The 20,036-nt window shown below is 43.5% G+C and overlaps 1 long non-coding RNA gene and 1 pseudogene across 1 annotated transcript in view; one reads left to right on the forward strand and one right to left on the reverse strand.

Moving 5' to 3' along the window:
- The window catches only part of LOC105480811 (uncharacterized), a 103,750-nt gene that overhangs the window by 59,534 nt on the left and 24,180 nt on the right, over nucleotides 1-20,036 (forward strand). The gene's annotated exons all lie outside the window — the stretch shown is intronic.
- LOC105480810 (small ribosomal subunit protein eS8 pseudogene) lies at nucleotides 4,979-5,654 on the reverse strand (annotated as a pseudogene).

Consider the following 20,036-nt stretch of genomic DNA (forward strand, 5'->3'; position numbering starts at 1 on the left):
TGACTATGTATTACTTATATTATTGAATTTTTTTTACTTTTGTGTGTCTTTTTGTTATTAATTAGCTTTTATTTCAGCCTAAAAAGTATTTTAGCAATTCCTATAGCACAGGCCTCATGATGATGAACTGTGTTAGGTTTTGTTTTCCTGGGAAAGATTTTATTTATCACTCAATTCTGGACAGTTTTGCTAGTTAAAATATCCTTGATTGGTAGTTGTTTTCCCCAGCACTTTGGATGTATCTTTCCATTCTTTTCTGGCCTGCAAAGTTTTTGCTGAGAAATCTGCTGAAAGGTGTATTAGACCTTTTTGAATATGATATGCTTCTTATCTTTTGCTGCTTTCTGTATTCTTTGTCTTAAATTTTTAAAAATTTGATTACAATGTGCTGTGGTGAACTTCTCTTAGGTTTGAATTTGGTTGGTGATCTGAGCTCCCGGTACCTGGATGTTGCTGTCTTGCCCCAGATTTGGGAAAATTTCAGCCATTATGTACTTAAATATGGTTTGTAGGTTTTTTTTCTCTCTGTCTTCTTCTCCTCAATTTCTATTATATGAAAGTGAGTTCCCTTAATGGTGTCTCATGATTACCATGGGCCCTCTTTATTTTTTTCATTCTTTTTTCTTTTTGCTATTCTAGTTGAATAATTTCAGATGTCCTATTTTTTAGCTCACTCATTGTTTCTTCTATTTGATCACTCTGCTGTTGAAGGTTTCTATGGAAAGTTTTCCATTTAGTTATTGTATTTTTTATCTCTAAGTTTTCTATTTTTTGTTATATTTCTTTGTCAGACTCATTTTTTATGTATTGAGTTTTCCAAATTTCATTTAGTTTTCTATTAATATTTTTTGGAGTTCCCTGAACTTTAAAAGGATTATTCTAAATTATTTGTCAATCATTATATAGCTTTTCTTTTCTTCTGGGTCAATGATTGAAGTTTATTAGTTTCTTTTGGTGGTATCATATTTCCTTGATTTATAATAATCTTTGTGTTCTTACATTGATGCCTATACATTTGAGGAGATAGCTACTTTTTCCAGCCTTTGCAGGCATGCTTTGGTGGTGGTAGATCTTTACTATTTAGTCTGGCCTAGAATCCTGGATGGGCGAGCTGGTAGCAAACCTGGAAAGGCAGGTTTTGGTATCAGGCTCTCTAGATGGGCTAGGTGGCTTCCTGCTCTCTGTGGTCAAATGGGTAGTGTTGGCTGTGCTCCATGGTCTTGTGAGACCACTGGATGGATGCTGCCATCAGGCAGAGTTTTGCAATCATCTTTGGTCAGGCAGGATTACAGGTTTCTTCCCTGGTTGGACAGTACTGTTGTTTTGAATCTAGTTGGGCGGGTTTGGATGCTGGGTTCCCAGGCTGGATGAGGCCTCTGAGGTTGCTGCTTGGCCACGTGAGTTGGGTAGGGCCAGAGGTATGCTCCACAGATATATATTATGTAGGCTTGCCTCCTGGCCTAGATCAGGCTTTAGCAGAGCACTGAGACTTGCATTTGAAGTTGGGCAGGGCCAGGTGGGTACTCACTAACCTGCAGTTGCCTCCTGTCCTGGTCTTAGTTGGATCACCTCTTAGCTGCTGGGGTTCAGAGGGACCAGATGCTCCTTCTGCAGGTAAATACTAACCTATAGTTGCCTCCTGGCCTGGGGAGGACCTTTTATCTTGGGTTTTCCCAGTTGTGCAGTTGAAGGGGATGTCTCTGCTTCATTCCGGAGTTCTGGGATATTCATAAAGGTATGAATATACCTTTGGATAGTTGCAAGTTGGGCATCTGTGGAGGAGGGAGTGGAGCCAGAGAACTCCTTTCTGCCGTCTTGCTGATGCCACTCTCACCCATTTAAAATTTTTGTTAAAGAACATCATCTATTGAATACACCAAGCTTATTGTCCTTCAGGATGCGCTGCGTCCTAGATATGACTGATTGGTTTCTTCTAGTGTTGTGTTGTTTAACTTTTTTCTAGCCTTTATATATCTTGTAAATGGGAAGTTAGAACTCTGAAGCCTTGATTAAACTCAGCTTTCTTTCTTTTTTTAAAAAACAAATGCTTTGTACTTTTTATTGCATCACATGAGGTGAAACATAATTTTGGATATTCCACTTTCAAATGCAGTCAGCATGATTTCTTCTTTTTAACGTTTCTCATCAAATTTTACCTGATGGTTTTAGCATCTATGATGATTATTGCCTTGACCCATTATTTTATTAGGGATTGCAAATGGTGATTTTCTTATTTTATCATTCTTTTTGCATTTATGTGCTAGAAATGTTCTGCATACAAGACCTTTTCCTCAGCAACAGTTGGTTATACTGAAATATAACTTATGCAGAAAAGTGAAATTAAATGCTCAATACATTCCATATATTTGTTGTTTTTTATAGTAATGGCTTGATGACCCAGCAAATTCTGGTGATGACCAATGGGTTTTTAAAAATATTTTTGAAAATATCTGCTATATTTCAATCAGATACTATTATTATTATTGTTTTGCTGCTCAAATTTGGCTCACTGTAGTCTGTTAGGAGACTCTCCAACTCGGCTCTTAAGTACTTTTGACATCTTTTTCTTTGGCCTCACATAAACAATACATGAAAGAAGAGATGAAATTTGTGTCTCAGACATTCAAAGAAAATGTGTTCTTGGCTCGGAAGACAATTTATAAAGAGGATTAAAAAACACTAAGAAAACAATGTTGAAATAACTGTTCAAAGTTTCTCCTCTGAAGTAGATGATGGTCATTTATGTACTGCATACATGGCTGATATGTATATATATTCTTAAAAACCCAACAATGTCACATTATTTTACAGGCATACCTTAAATGTCATCTTAATTTTAAACCAACTGACACAGAAATTCATAATATTATGGTCCTATTTGTTAATCATCCTGTATTAATCATACTGTACTGCTTATTAATCATCCTTTTTATGTGCTGAGGATCCAGAGATGAAAAACAAGACAGAAGAGTTGTACTGACTCAAAAAGTTGGTAATATAGTTTAGGTTCCAGAGGAAAACCAATTTGGCTTCTGTAAAGAAAAGCAGAGCACACTGATAAGGAGCTCAGGTTTTGGATTCAGAGGAATATGGATCCTGACTCCTCCAAATCCTGGCTCTGAAGCCTTTCAAAGTCAGCTAACATTTTCAGGTTTCAGTTTCCTCATCTGTGAAACAGTGTAATACTACTGATTTCATAGCGCAGGGATAAGTACGTAATAAAATACTTGTTTTTTTTTTGTTGTTTTTTTTGAGACGGAGTCTCTCTCTGTCGCCCGGGCTGGAGTGCAGTGGCCGGATCTCAGCTCACTGCAAGCTCCGCCTCCCGGGTTTACGCCATTCTCCTGCCTCAGACTCCCGAGTAGCTGGGACTACAGGCGCCTGCCACCTCGCCCGGCTAGCTTTTTGTATTTTTTAGAGACGGGGTTTCACCGTGTTAGCTAGGATGATCTCGATCTCCTAACCTCGTGATCCGCCCGTCTCGGCCTTCCGAAGTGCTGGGATTACAGGCTTGAGCCACCGCGCCCGGCCCGTAATAAAATACTTGTAAAGCATTCAGCACAGGACATAGAGTAGTGACTGGTGAGAACAGCATTTGGTAAAGATGTCTGACTACGGTTGACAGGGGCAGGGAGGGAAGCTCACCATGGTGGAGGTGAGATATTCGAAGGAACAATCTGCTGGCTTTTCAAGTCATTAATTTGTGTCACACCTTAGGATTCTTTGTAACATTTCTGAATGAAAAGGGGCTTTGGAGGCCATCTATCTAACTGCCCCCCCCAACCAATTTTCTACTTAAGAAAATCAAGGCCCAATAAAGTTAAATGGCTCACATTCATATCACTACCATGCAACCACTAATGACAGAACTCAGAACAAGCAGTATTTGTCCAACAGAAATATAATACAAACTACAGATGTGATTTTCAATTTTCTAGTAATCCTTTGTATATTTCATGTTTACAGCACATTTTAATTTAGACTAACAACATTGCAGATACTCAATAGCCACATGTGACAAATGACTAGTGTTTTGGACAATACAGATCTGTTTTAGTCCATGTAATGTTGCTGTAAAGGAATATCTGGGGCTGGGCAATTGACAAAGAAAAGAGGTTTATTTGGCTTACAGTTCTGCAGGCTATACAAGAAGCGTGGCACTGACATCTGCTTCTGTTGAGGGCCTCAGTCTGCTTCCACTCTTGGTAGAAGGTGAAGGGGCGCCCGTGTAAGAAAAGATCACAGAGGTCACATGACAAGAGAAGAAGCAAGAGAGAGGAGAGGTGCCAGGCTCTTTTTAACAACCAGCTCTGGGGGAGCTAATAGAGAAAAAACTCACTCACCCCCAACGGAGGGTGTCAACACACGAGTGTTTCACCCCCATGACCTAAACACCTCCCATTAGGATCCACCTCCAACACTGGGGATCAAGTTTCAATATGAGGTTTGAAGGGGTCAAACATCCAAACTCTAGAAAAATCCAAAGTTCAGTTCTCCTAATTCCTGAGCATATGGTTTCTTTGCTTTTCCACATGACTTTCTTGTTGTTTTCCATATCAGAAATAATTGTCTTACAACATACATAGGCCATTAAACATAATTTTTCATCTTGAAAAAAATGTCACTTGTGGTCCTGATGCATTTAGGGGAAGAAATTATTTTAGGTAAGCCTTCCCTGGAGACGTACCACTTCTGGAAGCTCTACCAGTGGTTTGTCAATAAACAATTTCAAATGAGAACACATTATTAGACACAAGGTGCTAATTGCAATCATAGAAATTTATATTTCTTTTCTTTTTTTTCCAGACAGGGTCTGACTCTGTCACCCAGACAGGAGTAGAGTGTTGCAATCTTGGCTAACTGCAACCTCCGCCTTTGGGGCTCAAGCAATCCTCCCACCTCAGGCTCCAGAGTGGTGTGGATTACAGTCATGAGCCACCATGTCTGGCTAATTTTCGTATTTTTTTTTTTTTGTGGGAACAGAACAATAAACACCTTTATTACACGGGTGAAGACAAAACGAGGATTTATTTGCCTTTCTGGGCCTTGATTTTCCTAAGATAGAACTCCAACTCTTTGCCCTATAGCACATAGCCATCTGCTGGGCCACGCTGTCCCGGCCTGGAAGCAATGCACACAAGAAGCTTGCCCTGCTGGAACTGCTCCTCCAGGAGACTGCTGATTTTGGCATTCTTTTTCCTTTCATCATATTTCTTCTGAATTTTTTTAGATTGTTTTTTGTTTAAAATCTCTTCTTCCTCAGGAGTCAGCTTGGCTCCCTTCTTGAGGCCCAGAGGCAGTGTGTAGTGGGACTTGTACCACTGTCGGTACCGTGTGCTGTTGATGAGCACGATGCAGTTCTTCACCAGGGTCTTGGTACGGACCAGCTCATTATTAGATGCATTGTAGACAACATCGATGATCCTTGTTTTACGAGTACAACACTCTGAGCCCCAGGAGAAATTCCCTACATCCAGCCTCAGGGCACGGTATTTCTTGTTACCTCCCCGCACACGGACTGTGTGGATGCGGCGGGGGCCAATCTTGGTGTTGGCAGCCGGGCGCCCCAACTCATACTTCCGCTTCTTGTGTTAGGGCTTTCTCTTGCCCCCGGTTTTACCGCGCTTGTGCCAGTTGTCCCGAGAGATACCCATCACTTGGCGCTGGCTGGAAAGAGCAATTTTTGTATTTTATTAGAGATAGAGTTTCACTATGTTGGCCAGGCTGTTCTCGAACTCCTGACCTCAAGTGATCTGCCCTCATTGGCCTCCAAAAGTGCTGGGATTACAGGCATGAGCCAACACGCACAACCAAGATTTCTATTTCTTTGATAATAAGTTTTTGCCTAAAAGTTTTATCAGAAAGTACATTATTAGTCATGGTCAAATTGTTGGCCCATCTCTAGCAGATGCACAAGTTTTGACAACATGCATTAACCTCTCTCCTGCCTTTCTTGTTTCTTTCCTATTTTAATTTCCCTTTAGCTTTTAGAAAATAGTATCATTTAAAAAATAAAATTATATGTATACCTGGCTTTAAGAATCAATAATTTCTTAAGATTTATTTTAAAGACTGTTGTACCCAGTCCGTTTATTCCCCCAAAGAAGACCACCAGAGACTGCAGTCAAAGCCAAGCGGCAAGGGTCTTTATTGCAGGTTCGAACCTGGACCCCCGGCTGAACGTCGGGCGAGAGCCCAGAGGAGGGTCAGGAACTGTCTTTTATAGTCAGCAGTAAACAAGTACAGAGTCATAGGGGTCTTTTTGAACGACGTAGGCTTGGGATTGGTTGATATTTGAACAGTGCAAGTTGGCTGTTCTTGATTGGTTCCCGCCATCTCCCGCCATCCGTGCTATTTCAGTTACTCTTCTGACATGTTTATGACCTCTGGCAGGGATTTTCCTAACCGGTTTGTCCCGGCTTCAGTTCCGGGAGCCAACTGTATTGTTCCTCCTCCAAGACAGCAGCATCTTTATACCCTATTTTCTACTTTCCCCTATCTGCGATCCTCCAGCTGCAAAGACTGAACTCTTACAGCTATTTTTTCAGTTTAGGGCACACTTTTGAGACCTTTCCACTGTGGAAGAAGAGATTTAGCTTTCTCCCCCTCCACTTCCTGACCACCCCCTCCCTGCTTCCCCCTGAAATAAAAGCAATTTTATTATTCATCTAGTAGTCCAATAATACTTGTAATTACTGTCCTGTTCTCCTGCACCAACACCTCACACCCAGCAGAGTTATATCATAATTTTGGTCAGAAAATTCAGTGTTCAGCAATTAGACTGATGTCTGTAAATACTATTCATGCCTTAGTCATGTGGTATACAATAATTGTTTTTCTTTTATTGTACTTTTTGTTCCCTGTTGGAGTTAATAATTTTGTTTTGTTGTTTTATTTAGAGTTTTATGTAGATATCAACACCCAAACTCATTAACCTGAGAAGTGCAGCTTTATCTTTTGCCTGTAGGATGAGGAGATGAGAACTAGTTGAAGTGGGAGAGGTAGGAGGGAAAAGCATCTAGAAAGAGGGAAGGACATGTGCAAAGGCCCTGTGGCTAGGGGACAATGATAGATAAGGAACCACAAAGTGGCCAGTGTGAGTGCAACATGGAGAGAGAGGTGGAATAAACTGCTGGAGTGGGAAGAAGGAGCCAGGTCATCCACAATTTGTAGGCAGTGTTGATGGTTTGGTCTTGATCTTAATTATAGTTAGAAGAAATTTATTTAAGCATTTCCAGCAGGGGAGGGAGAGCCAGATTGAAATCTTTCTCTCTATTCTTTGCATTCCTTCATATTTTTTACAGTGATATTCTATTCTGTTTAAATTAGTCAGGATCATTTATTTTGTTTGCAATCAATAAACTTTAACTCATTAAGGAGCTTTCTTGCATATGGATTTTGATGTCAATACTCAGTTGGACTGGACTTCTTTATACTAGGTTCTGTTTTGTTCTGTTGTCTGAATGTTGCCTAAATCTACAGAAGATTCTTTTGTATGTGTAGTAAATAGTTGTTTTTGGTTTCCTTTAATATATGTTGCTGCATTCAAATCAATTCACAGCTGTCATTTTCCAGGTACAGTTCTCAAGTTAAATCTCTTTTCAAGGTGTCTTTTATTATATCAAAAAGAACTTTAATTTATTTCTGCCATGTTATCTCTGTAAGTCCTAAGAACTCCAGACATGACAATTGTCACTGCGTGAGTCTACTGCAATTCATTTGTTTTGGTTTTTCCATTCATTCAAAAATGTTTATTTGTAAAAAGGACAAAAAAAAAAAAAATACATAAGTACTCACACTGCCATTTTCTTTTCCACTACTTGATGAAAATTTTGTTCCTACCCATGCTATCTCTCCATTTACCTGTTATGTTGATTAGACCAATGAATGAACTAAGAATGAGGAGTGGTTTATTTCAAAATGGGCTGAGAGGTATTGCAAAATTTAAAAATGCCAAAAAATTAACAAAAAGTGTTATGCCACTACAAAAGGGGGTTCTGGAGGGGAATGAGAAAATAGGAGTGTCTGTGAAGATAAGCCTATTGGGTAATATATTTTTTTTCAAAAATGAAGAGTGAAGAATGGGGAGAACAGTTTTGGGCAGTTAACATGAAGGTTGGCAGTGGAGAGAAATGGGAGAAGAATTATTTTAAGGTGTTGATACAGGATTTCTCTCAGAGCTGCTTTTCCTTCTGGAGACCTCTGTGGCTAGTGACACCCCTGCCCAGGCCTCACTCTGGCCCAGGCTTGCCGCAGGAGGTATCCCACCCACTTGGCCCCCCAGGAAGCACTTGGCTTGCACTCCTGCCCGTATCTAACACTTGCTGCAGGATATGTGCTCAGCCTGCAGTTGGGCTGGGTGTACGTGACCTGTTTTTGCCTTGGGCACTGGTATCTGGATGAGGAGAACACAGTGGCACCTGAACAGGGATGCCAGTGACCCCAAATCCCTATGGGGGTGTTACAGCATGCCAACAGCTCTTTTTGTCCCGTTGTCCCACTCCAGCTTGTGGCTCTGGGGACTGGCCCTGCTGCTGCTTCCACCTCACCGCGGCTTCCCATCATGTGGGGCAGCTGCCCTCTGCCAGTGAAGGGCAGAGGGCTACAGTGTTCCAGTCTTTCTTTGTACACACATTCAGCAGGTCCTGAGTTCTTGTCCCACATCCAAGAATAATGAGGGTACACTGACAACTGAAGTATGAAGGGAGTTTTATTAAGTGACAGCTGTCAGTGGGGAGGGGATCCAAGAGGGCAGCCTCCTCTCTGAAGTCGGGTGCCCAAAGGTGAGCAGTGTCTAAGTGTGGCTGAGCCCAGGGCTTTTATTGGCTCAGAGTGGGTGAGTGCATGCTGATTGGTTTGTGAGTATGCAAAAAAGGCTAAAACAAAGGCACCACTCAAAGATGGACACAACAGTGTTAAAAAAAATTAGGGAAGGGTAAGTATATGTAAATAGGTGAAGAGGTGGGGATCAATGATAGGAAAGCATGTCAAATGAGAAGAGAGGCTCTTAATCTGGTCCACGGATTTATTCAAGACTCGTAGCTTGGCTTTCAGGCTTTAAACTGTCTTTGGTTTGAAGGTGGGGTTTCACTGAGGACCACTCCTATCTGCCTAGGCATTTGTCTGCCTCCTGCCACTGTCAGTGTGAAGCAGTGAAGTATTATTTTGTTTTAAATCAATCTCTTAGTTAACTTGAAGAGTCAGAATCAGAATTCCTTTTTGTTTGTTTGAATAATACACTGTGCTGAGACTGGGCCATAAAGATCCCACTTATATTCCAGTAACGTAATTGTACAAAGATTGGGTAGCAGACAATGTAGTTAAATGTACTGTACAGTACAGTACAATGTACTGTAAATTGGCATGTCAGTGGTAGAGTTCTTTTTGGGTATGAAGAAATAGGCACTGGACATGGTCTGGAAGGATAATACAAGAGAACTAGCCAGCATTTCTGCATAAAAACGTTTTGGATATATGACTTTGAGGGGTATCCCAAGAGTCCAGGGAGATGAAGAGAGGGCCAAGCAACACGATGAGAGATGCCAGGACTTCAAGACAAAATATAGCCATTGAAAAATTCCCAATGGCAAAGATGGCTTTGAAATTTTTAAGAACAGGGATTTATAATACTAGATTTAGGACTGTTTGCTCTGTATGCTATGATGAGATTCTCTTTTGTCATCACCAGCACTGCCCTGTGGGAATCATACTTTGGAAGTCATTTGGGTTCCCATAGGGTAGAAAGAAAATAATAGGCGGCTAGCATGAGTGAGATTGAGACTTAAGAAGGATTTCTAAATAAGAGTAAGTAGTAATAATGAGAATATAAATCCCTAAAAATCTGTAGAAATCTTAGGCATTATGGATTAAGGTTGTGAATTTTTGAACATGGTCCTATAAAAGTGGATACAGACACATAGCTCACGAGATTAACACAACTTTTCTTCCATCATGATATCATTATGATTGTTTCTTTAGATGGTTTTTTTTTTTTTTGCTGATGTGAAAATCCTCTACTGTCAGCTACTCGAGAAAGAATTTGCAAAGGCATTCTTGCTATCTGGAATGAATGGATAATTTAATTCTGACAAAAAAACTTTGTTACACTTCTACCAGCAAAGTTGGCAAAATTACAAGATCTCTAATTTTTATGGGTTAGATGGGTTCTTAGGGAAACCCAAGGCTAAATACCTTGAACAATTTGTTAAGGGTTCTGCAGTCTAAGAGGCCTCTAGGTCAGTGCAGCTGCAGGCAATTTGCAGGAGACTGGCAATGTGGTGTGTGGGCCCCAAGGCACTGAATGCTAATCGGAGACTGTCCCCTCCAAAAGCTTTTGCCATTCATCATTTTCACATCCAGATGGCTCCCATTGTCTTTCTATTCCTCTTTTTGTGCAAAGTTGCTGCTCTTAAATCATGGTATATTAGTGTTGGAAGCAATTTTATTATTCATCTAGTAGTCCAATTACCACTCTTTATAGAAGAGGAAACGGAAACCCAAAGAGGGTAAATATCATGGTCAAAACTACCCAGTTACTTTGTATCACAGCTGAGACAAGAACATTTTTATCTCTTGGATCTCAGCCCAGTGCTCATTCCACTTCAGCAGAATCTGATAATTTGGAGGAAAACTTGTAATACAGGAGTTGAAGTCAGATGATCACAAATTCAAACCTCATGTCTGTTACTTAATAACTGTTAGATCTCAGCCAGTTAATCACCAGTTTTCTAATTTGTAAAATGAGAATGATAATGAAACCTCTGTCGCAGGCTGTCATGATGATAAATTGATACTGGAATTTGAAGTGCTTATCATAGTGCCTGGTAAATAGTAAGTGCTCAGTTAATTAGCTTTTATCAGCATGGCTCCAAATCTTTTCACATAACAATATAAATATGGTGTTTTTTAGAGGGGAGGGCTAAAGGAATGGATATTTTGTTTGTGAGCATCTGCAAAGGCATATTTGACATTATATACACTAATAGTATAATTTAGTCCAGTGATCAAGACTTGCTAGCCTGATGATTGTAAATGTCCTTCTATTGGAACCATTTTCTCAGAGAGTAGGAAGAATAAAAAATTTTAAGGTCTTTAATACTGCGCTCTCTGTTGGTGGCTGGCACACTCATTGATAATAGTGATCAGTGGACCCTGTCATCAACTTGGGGTACCAAATACAGATCAGGGAGACATTTTGAATTCACGATACTGTGTGTATTTAAGAAGTAGTTTGATTTTTCAAGATTATAAAATTGGCTTCAAAATAAAATAACATTTAACCTTTCTGCAACTTCATAGAAGAGTTGCTGTATGTGTAAGCTTTCCAATTTTTAAAGGCATAGTTAATGCATTGACAAATCTTAAAAAAAAAGGCAGATGATGTTAAGCAAGTCATAGTTCTCCCTTAAATTAATGTATTAATTGTCAGATGAAGACAAAAAACTTGCAGTCTTGGAAGGTGACTAGTATCTGGAACATACTGGAATAAATACAGACTTGGAAAAAAATCAGCGAAAAAACCCCCCAAAACAAAAAAATGAACCCAAACCCAAAATGAAAACAAAAACAAAAAAATGCCAAACCATGATCAATGGTTTTTGAGATATTTACATTTATTTACTCTCTACTCTAGAGGTTTGTTTGTTTGTTTTGTGGATACAGCAAAAGAAACTGTATTGCTCTGTTGCCCAGGCTGGAGTGCAGTGGTGCGATGTTGGCTCACTGCAGCCTCAACTTGTTAGGCCCAAGCAATCCTCCTCCCTCAGCTCCCCAAGTAGCTGGGAGTATGGGTGACTGTCACCGTGCCAAGCTAGTTTTTGTATTTTTTTGTAGAGACAGGTTTTGCCATGTTGTCCAGGGTGGTCTCAAACTCCTGAGCTCAGGCAGTCTGCCCACCTGGACCTCCCAAAGTGCTGGGTTTACAGGTGTGAGCTACTGCTCCTGGCAAAGTATTTTTAAATAAAATTATAATGTCTTTACCATTAAACAAGTTCAGTTTTCATGACAACAAAGGCCTAAGGCCATGTTCTCCACACACCACTTGTAGAGGAATTACTTGAGGGATGAATATTTAAGAGGCAAATTCTCTAGTTCTACCCTAGAGATGCTAGTTGAGATGGACTAGTGTGGGGCCCAGGACTTCCATCATGCTTCATATTTCTCCGTGTAATTCTTGGGCACTCTAAAATTTGAAAACCACTGGCCTAAGCAAAATCCTACTTTGGAATTTTGTTGCTTCAATCAAAAATATGCCATGAATTAAGAAAACCTAACATAAAAAAATCCTAGAACTAAAAATGACTAGATAATGATTATATGCATTACTTAAGGATTTCTTGTTTTATAAGAAGATCAATGTGCTTTTGAAAAAACAGTGATTTTTATGCATATGTGATGATTCTCCTCATCAAATTTAAATCTGATGAATGCTGCTAAATAAAACACCCCAAAACAAAAACAAACAAAAAACTTGAATACACACCCCACATCTGACTTTACCTATGATGTCTCCTGAGTTCAGATGGTACTCAATATCTGGGCCATTTATTATATACTGCTTTGTAATATAAGACATTTTCACATGTCTAAGGTTTGTCTCTCTAACACTACTTTGAGCACTTTCAAGAAAAGAACTGTGAGTATGTTCACTTGTATTTTTTCCTTCTTCCATTTCTCTGTTCCTTTTTGTCTACTGTATTAGTTCCTTTTTATGCTGCCATAAGGACATACATGAAACTGGGTAATTTATAAAGGAAACAGGTTTAATTGACTCACAGTTCAGCATGACTGGAGAGGACTCAGGAAACTTACAATCATTGCAGAAAGGGAAGCAAACGTGTCCTTCTTTGCAAAGCGGCAGCAAGGAGAAGTGACGAGCAAAAGGGGAAAAAGTTCCTTATAAAACCATCAGATCTTGTGAGAACTCACTCACTATCATGAGAACAGCATGGAGGTAACTGTCCCCATGATTCAATTACCTCCCACCAGGTCCCTCCCACGACATGTGGAGATTATGGGAATAACAAGATGAGATTTGGGTGGGGACACAGCCAAACCATATCATTGTACCCCCTGGCCGCCTTAAATTTCAAAAATTTCAAAACACAATCATGCCTACCCAACAGTCCACCAAAGTCTTAACTCATTCCAGCATTAACTCAAATATCCAAGTCCAAAGTCTCATCTGAGACAAAGCAAGTCTCTTCCATCTATGAGTCTGTAAAATCAAAAGCAAGTTAGTTACTTCCTAGATACAATGGGGGTGCAGACACTGGGTAAATACACCTGTTCCAAATGGGAGAAATTGGCCAAAACAAAGGTGCTACAAGCCCCATGAAAGTATGAAATCTACTAGGGCACTCACTGCACCTTAAAGTTCCAAAATGATCTCCTTTGACTCCATGTCTCACATCCAGGTCACACTGATGCATGAGCTAGCCTCCCATGGCCTTGGGCAGTTCTGCCCTTTGGCTTTGCAGGGTACAGCCCCCATCCTGGCTGCTTTCATGGGCTGTTATTGAGTGTCTGTGGCTTTTCCAGGCACATGGTGCAAACTTTTGGTGGATATATCATTCTGGGGTCTAGAGGATGGCAGTACTCTTCTCACAGCTCCACTAGGCAGTGTCCCAGTAGGGACTCTGTGTGGGGTCTCGACTCCACATTTTCTTTCTGCACTGCTCTAGCAGAGGTTCTCCATGAGGCTTCACCCTTGCAGCATTCTTTTGCCTGGACATCCAGGTGTTTCCATACATCCTCTGAAATCTAGGCGGAGGTTCCCAAACCTCAGTTCTTGACTTCTGCACACCTGCAGGCCTAACACCACGTGGAAGCTGCCAAGGCATGAGGCTTGCACCCTCTGAAGCAATGGCCTGAACTATACATTGGCTCCTTTCAGCCATGGCTGGAGTGGCTAGGGTGTAAGGTACCAAGTTGCAAGGCCGCACACAGCAGGGAGGGCCCTGAACCCAGCCCAGGAGACCACTATCCTTCCTAGGCCTCCAGATCTGTGATGGGAGGAGCTGTCATGAAGGTCTGTTAATGTCCTGGAGACATGTTCCCCATTGTCTTGGTTATTAACATTCAGCTCCTTGTTGCTTATGGAAATTTCTGCAACAGGCTTGAATTTCTCCCCAGAAAATAGGCTTTTCTTTCCTTTTGCATCCTCAGGCTCCAAATTTTCCAAACTTTTATACTCTGCTTCTGTTATACCCTGACCGTTTGTTCCCCAAAGAAGACCACCAGAGTCCAGAGTCAAAGCCAAGCGGCAAGGATCTTTACTACAAGTTCGAACCTGGTCCCTCCATTCCACAACATACAAGAGGGCCCCGAACAATGCGAGCGCTTGCTTTTTTATAGCCCGAAAGTTACAGGGGAACAAAGGAATTCTTTTGGTTCCCGTGCTTTCAGTAAAACTTTGAATGGCTGTCTCCTTATCGGAGACTTTCCAGGTGGTGTTTGTACTGGGCTCAGGAAGTTTGAGAGATATATGGCGATATGTGGTGGGATGGGAGGATGGGATGTGTTTGTACTGGGCTTGTTTGTTTTGAGCCCGGGGCTGAGGAATGTGCCCGGCTCCTTTCATTCCCCCCTTCTTTTCAGGTATCTCTAGAGCCAATCTTGGGTCTTATAAGTCTGATTCTGTTTCAGCGTTTACAGGTTGGTATTGGGCTCTGAGGACCATGAGTTGTACAGTGTCAAACCTTTCTCTAACGAACCGCAAAATTCTGTTAACAACACAAGGTCCTACGGTAAGCAGAAATAGTAGACTCAGCAGGGGTCCAAGGAAGGGGGCTAATAGAGAAAACATAGATGAGTTCCACCATTGGTCTGCAGCTGAAGCAAACTGCCGTGTTCTTACTTCTGTGCTTAACTTGCATAACTGTTGGACCCGGTCCTCCACAAGTCCTGATTCATTTATGTAGAAACAACAGTCTTCCTTTAGAAACATACACGTACCCCCCTTTTCAGCAGTGAGTAGGTCTAAGGCCCTCCGGTTCTGCAAGGTTACCTGTGCTAGGGATGTGAGCTGCCGCTGGAGGGAGGCAAGGGACTCAGCTGACTCCTCCATAGCAACGGCAAATTGTTGGTACAGCTTGTTACTTTCTATGAGGGTGTGACCTAGGGCTCCCCCCGCCAGTCCGGCCGCCATGAAGGATGCGGTGAGGGAGATTCCTGCAATGAGGGGGAGAAATATGGCTCATGCAGGTCTCGGTCTAGGGACTGGGTGAATAACAGCACTAGTCCAGTTACTGGTATACCCTAGGAACTCGCCGGCAGTAAGTAGAGTCAACCGGGGAACTAATGTGACAGGAAGACACAGTAGGTTGGTAACAGAGGGGCTTGATAGGTTTTTAGATAATGTTCCATTACACCAGAAGAATATGCCTGACGGAGCCCTTAAGGTGATATTAGGGGGCGTTGCAGTGATGCTGCAGAGGCTGGAATTAGTTCCTGAGAAACAGTAGGGAAACTTTTCTTGACTGGGGTTTAGGTATAGTGGCACGTTAGGGATAGGGGCATATGAGAGGTTTCGGTGGTTGTTAGCTTGGGCAGAGGTAGAGGATCCCCATGGCAGGGGGACAGCAGTTAGCGGTGGACGCCCTAGAGTGGCACACAGAAAGCAGCCAGACAGACTGTGAAGTCCTGTAAGGTTGGCAAGTTCTAATCCTTCTTGCAATAATTTTAACCAGGAAAAAGGACGTAAATCTTGTGTCAGGCGGTTTTCTTGTTGCTGGATATTTCCAAGACCAGGGGCCGTACCTGCACTAGACCCCGCCACAGATAGAGGTGACTGCTAGGCCATGTGGAGGTGGAGGAGTAGTATACAGCCCCGTGTTGAGGCGTGGTCCAGCTGGAGTTCCAGGGGTCTCTAACTACCCATGTATATGAAAAATCTCCATCTCATCTACGATGGAAGGACCATCTGGGATCTATCTGTTCTTTCCCGCCCCACCATTGGAATTTATGGACGTTACAATAGTTATAAGGGCAGCCGGCACTTTGGTGCCACCAATAGTGCTTACAATTGTATTTAGTCTGATCATACTCGAAGCATATCATTGGTGCCACTGGTTTGGCTATTGGGAAGTCAGTAAAATTTAGTAAAATTGGACTATTGCACCCTGAGGAGGGGCAATCTGCACTGGCCACTAATTTCCCGGGCTTATGAGGTTGCCCAGGGTGGGTTTGGTTTTTATAAAGCCAGAATCTCCAGACAAAGGGATTAGGAGCTGGCTTTATGTTTTCCCCAGCGGCCACTAGGGCGACTAATGTTAGAGTCAGACTACCTAACTGCATGTTTGCAATGAGCTATGCTGTCGGCGCAGGGTGAGTTTTAAGGGGTTGTTCTTAGCTCTGTCCACAGTCCACGTGTCCGGTTTTTCAGCTGCCGTTGTGATTGGCCCCAGAAGGTCGGAGGTTGGGTCCACTGGCTTGACGTGGGTGTAGTGGATCCACGACGCAATGCCTTCTACCTTCAGGGCGGTGGGTGTGGTCAGGAGTACTTGGAGTGGTCCTTTCCACCTGGGCTCTAGGGTCTCTTGTCGGTGTCGCTTAACCAGGACCCAGTCTCCCCGCTGGTACGGATGGGGTGTCGGTGGGGGACTGGTCTCATATAGCTCCTTCAGCTTGGGCCAGATTTCTTGGTGAATTTTCTGTAAGGCTTGTAGGGAAAATAAGAATTCAGAGACATTTTCTGTTTCAGACTTAAGCAGATCATCTTTTAAGCTAGGAACCAGGGGTGGAGGTCTGCCATACATGATTTCGTAAGGGGTAAGGCCCAGTCTGTAAGGGGTATTACGGGCCCAGAACAGAGCATAGGGGAGAAGGACCACCCAATTAGCGCCAGTCTCCATAGTCAATTTAGTTAAGGTCTCTTTTAAGGTCCGATTCATCCTTTCTACCTGTCCTGAACTCTGGGGCCTGTAAGCGCAATGTAGTTTCCAATTTGCCCCAAGGATGGAAGCCAAATCCTGATTTACCTTAGCGACGAAAGCGGGCCCATTATCTGACCCTATCTGGACGGGGAAGCCATACCTGGGAAGGATATCTTCCAGAATTTTCTTTGCTACGACCTGAACAGTTTCTCTTTTGGTTGGGAATGCTTCAGTCCACCCTGAAAAAGTATCTACAAAGACAAGTAAGTACTGGTACCCGTACTTTCCTGGCTTTATTTCAGTAAAATCTACTTCCCAGTAGATACCGGGCCTGGTTCCCCTGAGCCTTGTTCCTGTTGCAGCTTGAGATTGGGGGTATGCGTTGTTAAGCTGGCAGACTTTGCAACTTGTCACGATACTGCTGGCCGTCTCAGCTATATGTCTGATTTTGAGCTTGGAGCATCTGATCAGGTCTATCATCCGCCGGGCACCCAGGTGGGTGGTTCGGTGGATGTGTTCTAACACCTGTTGTCCTAACTTTTCTGTTAGGATGGTTTGGTCATTAGTATCAGTCCACCACCCGTTCTGGATTTGTTTCAGGGGAAGTTTGTCAATCCACTGGAGATCTTGTTCTGAATATTCAGGGAAATATGGCAAGTCCCGGGGGCCCGGGTCAGGGAGCTGGAGTGCAAGGAGTTGGCTGGGAGCCTTCGCCATTCCTTGCAGTTTGGTCTGCCAGAAAGTTGCCTTGAGCAGTTGGAGTAGTTGGTTTCTGATGCCCTGGGCAATGCACAATGGCTAACTTTTCTGGCCTCCATAGGGCTGTTAGCAGGGCTAGGATCTCTTGCTTGTTTTTTATCTCTTTTCCTTTAGCCGTCAGTAACCCTCGCTCCCTGTAAATGGCCCCATGTATATGCGCCGTTGCAAAAGCATATCGGCTGTCTGTATATACTGTCAGCTTCTTCCCCGCCCGTAAGGTAAGAGCTTGGGTGAGCGCTATCAGTTCAGCCTTCTGGGCCGATGTTCCCGGGGGCAGGGGTTCCGCCCAGATTACCTCAGTCTCTGAAGTCACTGCCGCTCCAGCGTACCTCTGGCCTTGGTGTACGAAGCTGCTCACATCAGTGAACCAGACTAGGTCAGCGTCAGGAAGTGGGCAGTCCTGCAGGTCTTCTTGAACTCCATGCACCTGAGCTAGTATCTCGGTGCAGTCATGGAGTGGGGCATCCAGGTCCGGGTTGGGCAGCAGCGAGGCAGGGTTTAAGGTCGTTGGGGGCAGGAAAGTTATCCTGAGAGGATTTAGTAGTAGTCCTTGGTAGTGGGTGAGCCGGGCGTTACTCATCCATCGATTAGGTGGCTGTTTGAGTACACCTTCGATGGCATGTGGAGTAACGACCCGCAATTCTTGTCCCATGACAAGTTTATCAGCATCTTGCACCATCAGAGCCGTGGCCACAATCATTCGGAGACAAGGGGGCCACCCGGCCGCCACTGGGTCTAACTTCTTTGACAGGTAGGCAACTGGCCTCCGCCAGGGGCCTAAGTTCTGAGTTATTACCGCCTTGGCGACACCCTTATTCTCGTCCACGTATAAGTGGAAGGGCTTGGTAACATCAGGTAGTCCCAGTGCAGGCGCAGAGAGTAGGGCGGTTTTAATCTGTTGGAAAGCCGATTCAGCTTCGTCTGTCCAATTAAATGGCTGCTGCCCCCGGGTTCCCTGATACAAGGGTTTAGCCAGTTCTGTGAACCCAGGTATCCATAGTCTGCAAAATCCCGCCGACCCCAGGAATTCCCTCACTTGTCGGGTGGATTGTGGCCTGGGGATCTGCAGAACAGTTTGTTTCCAGGCGTCTGTTAACCAGCGCTGCCCTTCTTTAAGCAGGTACCCTAGATATGTTACCTCTGGCTTACAGATTTGAGCTTTCTTTGCCGAGGCTCGGTAGCCTAGATTTCCCAGAGCTTGTAAGAGACCCTTGGTCCCTTGGATGCAAGCTTCTTGGGTCTCAGCAGCAATTAGGAGGTCCTCAACATACTGTAGTAAAGTTATTTCAGGGTGTTTATGTCGGTACTCACCCAGGTCTTCATGGAGGGCCTCATCGAGCAGGGTAGGAGAGTTCTTGAATCCCTGCGGCAGCCTGGTCCATGTCAGTTGGCCACTTATGCCCCTATCAGGGTCATTCCACTCGAAGGCGAAGAGCTTTTGGCTCTGAGGGGCTAAAGGCAAACTGAAGAAAGCATCTTTCAAATCTAAAACAGTGTACCATTGATGTTTAGGGTTTAAGGTACTCAGGAGGGTATACGGGTTAGGCACAGTTGCATGTATGTCTACAACCCTCTTACTTATTTCTCTTAAGTCTTGTACAGGTCTGTATTCTCCACTATTAGGTTTTCGTACCGGCAAGAATGGAGTATTCCAGGGCGAGTGACATGGGCGAAGGACCCCTTGGTCAAGGAGCCGGCGGATATGCGGGGCAATTCCTTTCTTGGCCTCTAGGGGCATCGGGTATTGGCGTACCCGCACGGGGTCTGTCCCAGGCTTAAGTTCAACAAACAAGGCAGGACGGTGTTTTGCTAGTCCTAAGCCCCCCGTTTCCACCCAAGCTTCTGGATATTGCTGGAGCCAGGTTGCTATGTCCTGGTCAGGGGCCGCTCGCTCCTGGTGGAGCTGGTACTCATCTTCTAGGGTTATAGTCAGGACGGACACGGGCCGATTGTGGGAGTTCGTCACGACCGGCCCCTCAGGGAGGAAATGGATCTGTGCTCCCATTTTAGTTAGCAGGTCTCTCCCTAATAGGGGACAGGGGCTCTCAGGAATGACCAGGAAAGAATGGGTTACATTCTTGGCTCTGAGGTTTACTGTTCTTTGTATTGTCCATGGGTATTTCTTAACTCCTGTTGCCCCTTGTACCCACGAGGACTTGGAGGATAATTTCCCATTAGTTTTAACTAAGACTGAGTGCTGTGCTCCTGTATCGACCAAGAACTGGACTGGAGATCCCTCCACTTGCAAAGTTACCCTAGGTTTGGGGAGGGGGTCCGAACCCCGTCTTCCCTAGTCTTCGTCTTGAGTGACTAGTACGGGTGTAGACCTAGGGGGTCCCTGTCCTCGTTGTTTCTTTTTGGGGCAGTCTCTTACCCAGTGGCCAGCCTCCTTATAGTAGGCAC

Source organism: Macaca nemestrina, chromosome 6 (genome assembly GCF_043159975.1).
Source record: "Macaca nemestrina isolate mMacNem1 chromosome 6, mMacNem.hap1, whole genome shotgun sequence".
NCBI lineage: Eukaryota > Metazoa > Chordata > Mammalia > Primates > Cercopithecidae > Macaca > Macaca nemestrina.